Source organism: Panulirus ornatus, chromosome 68 (assembly GCF_036320965.1).
Source record: "Panulirus ornatus isolate Po-2019 chromosome 68, ASM3632096v1, whole genome shotgun sequence".
NCBI classification, from domain to species: domain Eukaryota; kingdom Metazoa; phylum Arthropoda; class Malacostraca; order Decapoda; family Palinuridae; genus Panulirus; species Panulirus ornatus.
In genome coordinates, this window is record NC_092291.1 from 6,480,872 (window position 1) to 6,487,826 (window position 6,955).

The following is a 6,955-nucleotide window of genomic DNA, read 5'->3' on the forward strand; positions in this document are numbered from 1 at the left end:
AAAGAAAAAAAAAGCTTTAAAAGGTAATTTTTAAGAATTTGATCTTTTTCAAGCTATAGAATGTTAACATGAGCGGTCTTCATTGCTTTCTCATTTCGGTAATCCATTCAATCATTTTCTTGTTTAGCCTTTTCCTTGACCTTGACCCCGGGTGGAGTGCTGCCTGACCAGGGCAGCTTTGTAGTTGACTAAGGTCACCGATTATTTCTCATGCGGCCTCATCAGGTGTCTTAGTATTGAATGTTTGCATTGTTCCTGAGAAATCTATACAATTGTAATGGTGATGGAAGGTAAGCAAGAAGACACAAGAAAACAGCTTGTGTATAACTGATTTAGGCAGTTGGTCGTACGGTGAATAGACTCAGGATCTGCCTAGAATAGGCCAATAGGCCTCTTGCAATGCCCTCACTTCTTATGTTGTAAACTACAAAACTCTAATTGAGTTGTCATTTGATCCATGTTAATCCATGTTATCACATTCACGATTACTTATTTGTACGGTAGAAGGAGGCGGTTCTTACACCCGGGGAGCCCCATCTCTTATTTTCTAAAGGCCAGTGAAATTCAACGCTGTTCAGATACTTTTGGGATACCATCTACATCAGCGGATAGAGCCTCAGGTCCCACAGGAAACTTGTGTTATACCTTTATTATACTTACACAAATAAATCTTTTTTTTCCTAAAGTTTCTAAGATCACCCACCCCTCATAATAACCATATCCTCCAGTTTAGGAAGAAAAATGACTTAAATAATTCTGGTGTCAGCGGGTCGCTTTATGTTCGTCACTGTGTTGCATAATGCCTGCTGCACAAATTTGTCTGATAATTATTGATATTTACCATCGATCCTACGCTTGTAGCACCACCAGCAGTATCGTCTCTAGCAACATCAAATGTAGTATTAAGGAATGCAGACAGCTGCTTTACCAAGTATTTCGAGGCTGTTTGCCGCCACAAACACAGATCCCGTGGTTCACGAATAGAAAAGGAAACAAACGACTTAGGCGAAAAATTGAACTTGGAAGATGTTTTTTCCTTGCGGTAGCTGGGACGGCACAGGTAACTGAATGCCTTGATTATGATCATCTCATGTACGACACACACACACACACACACACACACACAAGCGTCTCTCTTTCTCGCTCTCTCTTGTAAGTAATACCCCCCCCCCCCCTCTTTCCTGCTTTGACCTGATGGAAGGGAGGGGGTCGACCTCAGTCCCCGGGTTCGAATTCTGGTGGCAGGAGCCGGTGTGGTCAGAGGTCAGACATTGTTCTGTGTTTCGCATGATTATGGACGATAAAATCCGACACGTTAAACTGAGCGATACTGATTTGTGCTTTGTTTGTTTTGTGACATTAAAGATGGGAAATATAAGAGATGTGGTATTCCATTATCCTCAGGAAGAATAATAAGATATTGAGGATAATAAGAAAGTTGGAAAAAATCACTAAAGAAAATAATAGACAACAAATATGTTGTGTTATTCGCTGCCAATGTTTGAGGACAAACCGATCTTCAAGTTTACGTATGTAACTTTATGTAGATTTGCAGGAATTCTCACTCTCACTGGTGGAGATCCATGACAAGTTTAGAGGGTTGACAACATCACGCCAATATGAAAGGCTGACTGTGAGGTGGCCAGCAGTATACTGAGACTGTGAGGTGGCCAGCAGTATACTGAGACTGTGAGGTGGCCGGCAGTATAGTGAGACTGTGAGGTGGCCAGCAGTATACTGAGAGTGTGAGGTGGTCAGCAGTATACTGAGAGTGTGAGGTGGTCAGCAGTATACTGAGAGTGTGAGGTGGCCGGCAGTATAGTGAGACTGTGAGGTGGCCAGCAGTATACTGAGAGTGTGAGGTGGTCAGCAGTATACTGAGACTGTGAGGTGGCCAGCAGTATAGTGAGAGTGTGAGGTGGTCAGCAGTATACTGAGAGTGTGAGGTGGCCAGCAGTATACTGAGAGTGTGAGGTGGTCAGCAGTATAGTGAGAGTGTGAGGTGGTCAGCAGTATACTGAGACTGTGAGGTGGCCAGCAGTATAGTGAGAGTGTGAGGTGGCCAGCAGTATACTGAGAGTGTGAGGTGGTCAGCAGTATACTGAGAGTGTGAGGTGGCCAGCAGTATACTGAGAGTGTGAGGTGGTCAGCAGTATACTGAGAGTGTGAGGTGGTCAGCAGTATACTGAGACTGTGAGGTGGCCAGCAGTATACTGAGACTGTGAGGTGGCCGGCAGTATAGTGAGAGTGTGAGGTGGCCAGCAGTATACTGAGAGTGTGAGGTGGTCAGCAGTATACTGAGAGTGTGAGGTGGTCAGCAGTATACTGAGACTGTGAGGTGGCCAGCAGTATACTGAGAGTGTGAGGTGGCCAGCAGTATACTGAGAGTGTGAGGTGGCCAGCAGTATACTGAGAGTGTGAGGTGGCCAGCAGTATACTGAGAGTGTGAGGTGGCCAGCAGTATACTGAGAGTGTGAGGTGGTCAGCAGTATACTGAGAGTGTGAGGTGGTCAGCAGTATACTGAGAGTGTGAGGTGGTCAGCAGTATACTGAGAGTGTGAGGTGGTCAGCAGTATACTGAGAGTGTGAGGTGGCCAGCTACATGTTATGACTGACTGTGACGTATAGTTAGAGGGCGTCACGTCAACATAACTTGGCCCTTCTCTCCGATAGTTTAGAAAATTTTCCTACAATTCACCTTATCAAAAACCTTTGCTTTTAAAGAACAGATACATAATAGAGAATAGTTGTGAGAGAATGCGGCATTTCATCGTCTGTTCACGGCGCTGCCTAAGTAGCGCAGGAAACGCCGATCAAATGTATGTAGAAAGCGAAACTTCGATAATGAAAAGAGTTAATCTACAGAAGAGTTAGTCTACAGGTAAATTGTCTACTGGATTAAATGTTTAACGTGACTCGTAGGACAGCCAACAGATGCAAAACTCAACGCATGCTGAGTGGCTCAGCAAAAAAGTATTGATACTCACTGAGTAGCCATGTATAGCACACAGTGGTGACTTGTGGTGCGAAGTCTGGAATAATTCACGGGAATGACGTTCGCTGAATAGTCGAGAACGATATGTATAGATGGTGCTCAGTGAGCGGCCAGAGAAAGACATATAATAACTCGGTGAGTGGGACGATATAGTACAATGAACACTCGCTGAGTGGCAGAAGATTACACAGTGAACACTCGCTGAGTGGTCTTCATATTCTGAGAAGTGTAATAACCAGACTAGAGCTGATGATTGTCCTTGACCGCCATGTGACCGGTATGATGTGGAGGAACCCGAGCTGACACTCCCCACGCCCTACAAGGACCACACAAACGATCGTCAATATTCCTTCACTCAAAGTTTGATGTTAGTGTCAACATCAAATTTCCTTGGGGCTGTTTATTATACTCTAAAATATTTTACTTGTATCAACAGATTATGAAAAATCCCGGAAACATGCTAATGTACGTCTAAGCAAAATACTAAGAAGAGCTGAGTCTGCTGGAGGATGCAGTAAAAGCCGTGAAAAAGTGTAGTCCAACATAAGTGAGGTGGTTCCGGGAAAGGTCGTGTTCACCTGGTCCGCCTCGGTCGGTCAGGTTTTTGTGAAACATTTCAGGAGCGAGCCTGAAGGGCGTCGTCACTCCCGCTGCACTGGTCACAGTTTTGAAGCCAGCCGGGTGGGTACCTCTCTCATAGGAGGCAGTGTGGGAGGAGAGATGGTGTGTGTGTGTGTGTGTGTGTGTGTGTGTGTGTGTGTGTGTGTGTGTGACAGTCAAAGGCTGAAATGACGAGAGAGACTGCATAATGTAAATAGTCCAGCTATTGGATGCAGAGAGCGGGAGGCGCCAGCAGCCTTAACACATGAACACAGTTGGAGATTATCATACATCCACAGGTTACTGATGATGACCACAGTGGTCGCTACCAGCTCGGGTGGGCTCCATGTGCTTGTGGTGCCGAACTGCAACTTGGGGACGAGGGATCTCAGGGGAAAGATGACGGTGGGGATGATGGTGGTGTGGCTTATTCCCAAAATGGTAGATGAGTCCCTCACAAAACAACAATCAGCGTGTCTGTCTGCTCACCAAAACACCACAGACAGCTGGAGGATGTGACAGCTGTGGCAGCTGGGGTTGTAACAGCCATGACAGCGAGGTCAACCTCTGTCTCTGTGCAGCTGGCAGCAGCAGGAGGTGCTGAAGGCTGTTAGTGTGTGCATCACGTGGACCTGGGCAGTGCCAGCTGTGGGGGATGGCACTCTCTCTGACCTCAGGGTCACGGAGCTTGGCACCACATGGCCAGGAGTACCTATGCTTATCTAACTCTGAAACACGACGGTACAATCCTGAGCACGACGGTACAATCCTTGAGCCCGACGGTACAATCCTGAGCACGACGGTACAATCCTTGAGCACGACGGTACAATCCTGAGCACGACGGTACAATCCTGAGCACGACGGTACAATCCTGAGCACGACGGTACAATCCTGAGCACGACGGTACAATCCTTGAGCACGACGGTACAATCCTGAGCACGACGGTACTATCCTGAGCACGACGGTACTATCCTGAGCACGACGGTACTATCCTGAGCACGACGGTACAATCCTGAGCACGACGGTACAATCCTGAGCACAATGCTACTACCCTAGAGTACGACGGTACGACTCGAGCACAACATACCCTTGGGTATGATGACCTGGCCCTCATGAGTCAGGCCAATCAGCTGAGCTCTCACTGCAGTCGCTGTGATTAACCAATCAGGGTGCGCCTCTGCGGACGGTTCCTTTGATCAGCCAATCAAGTTGGAGGTCTGCCTCAACAGCTCAACTAGCAATATATTCATAGTGAGGCGGGAGGACCAGGGTTTTATGACGCCCACCGCCTTACTCTCTCACCATTACTGCAGTGTCAACACCAGCCCCTGAGGGCGTCCCTGCATGACCTGTGCTGTTTAACATTCAGCGATGGTGAGCAACGTTGGTTGTACAGAGTTTCTGAGTGCTGTTCTCCCGCTGGTTGCCTCCCCTCACTGGTTGCCATCTCTCACTGGTCACCAGCGTCACACTGTTCAACCCTGTATGCCACCACTGTATGCTGTTGCCAGCGGCACCGAGTCCGTTCCTATGTGGCAACGAGATTGCCATCCTCAATTGTGTGTCAGCCTGGCCCTCTGAGCCGCCAGCAGCGCCATCCACCGGTCTGTAATGGCAGTCATTCTCGATTTTATTTCCCTGTCTCCACCAGCGACGCCGTCACACGGTCAGCCCAGGGTGTGGGGTGAGGATCTACCACAGCCCAGCCAGTCTGCCACAACCAGGCCATCTCTACCACAGCCCAGCGTCTACCTCAACCCAGCCCTCTCTACCACAGCCCAGCCCAATCATGTCGGCCACAGCCCTGCACTGCCTACTACAGCCTCACCCTGCCTACCCCATCTAAGGCCTATATAGGCCTATAGTATTATATTGTATTTTGATGTGCGGACCTCTAAGGTCGCCTGCCTGGGTCTGGATGTAGGGAAGGTGTAAAAATACCCACAATAATCCACATACAGATTAGAATGTTTCTCACTGCTGGTCCAACTATGATCCCATTATGTCTCACTGCAGGTCTAGCTTTGTTCCACATCATGTCTCACTGCTGGTTCAGGTAAGATGATGGTTCCTCTAATACTGTAAGGTAGAGACAAAAGCATAGATAACCACTATCTATATAAATAAAACATGAGACATCTTGAAATCTTCAGTTGTCTCCTTAATTTGTATGATGCACAGGGCAATAGCCAGGGAGTTGCAGTGAGCAACAGCCAGGGAGGTGCAGTGGGCAACAGCCAGGGAGGTGCAGTAGGCAACAGCCAGGGAGGTGCAGTGGGCAACAGCCAGGGAGGTGTAGTGGGCAACAGCCAAGGAGGTGCAGTGGGCAACAGCCAGGGAGGTGCAGTGGGCAACAGCCAGGGAGGTGCAGTAGGCAACAGCCAGGGAGGTGCAGTAGGCAACAGCCAGGGAGGTGCAGTGGGCAACAGCCAGGGAGGTGCAGTGGGCAACAGCCAGGGAGGTGCAGCAGGCAACACAGCAGGGTGGGGACACACACATGCACAAGCGTACTTTAATCTTGAAAAAATGAATTGTTTCCTGATATTAACGACGATAAATTAGCGCAGTTCTGGATAACTGGCCAATAAACAACCCCAGGTAATGGCTTAATGGTCGTGTCATGTGAACACTCGGGCAGATGGCCAGGGTGCCCCATGGGGTGGCTGGCCGATGTTTCCTGCGGGGCAGCTGGCCAGGGTGCCCAATGGTGCGGCCGGGGTGCCTTATGGGGAAGGTAGCTGGGTCTGGGGCCGCCGCCCTAACATTATATACTGGATATATTTGCTCCAAAATCTCTTGAACAAATCGGTTGTCCTCCTTCACCAGTTGTTGTGAGTCCTCCATATTCCATGTTGTAGCTGGTCTGTCTCTGACGTCTTGTTTCCTGATGGTTTACCTTAGGGCTGCGTGTTTGACAGCAGTCTCTTGCTGCCCCCAACTTGCAGTTGATGGAAACTGTAGACGACCTGCGACTCGATGGTTGTGGTAACCTCTCCAGGGCGACCACCTTATGTGGACGACCCGTGCCATGACGGTAACAGCCAAACAAACGACCCATCAGGAGGGAAGTACTTGGAGACATCCCTCATCCAGTGATGACCTGGTGGTCGCTTGTCTGGTGGCCGAAGATTCCACCCAGAAGGATGTCCACGAGGAGTAATATACAACACCAACTGTATCACAATGTTGAATAACGACACAGAACACTGGGGGTCAGAGGCTGACGGACGGATATGGAACCCCCAGGACCGTATGACACATAGTCAACTCACATGTCTTGGATGAATTTAAGCTGCAAGATAATCTGGCACTAGAAAATGACATGATGTCTTTCTGTCTTGTTAGTTGACATGACCATTT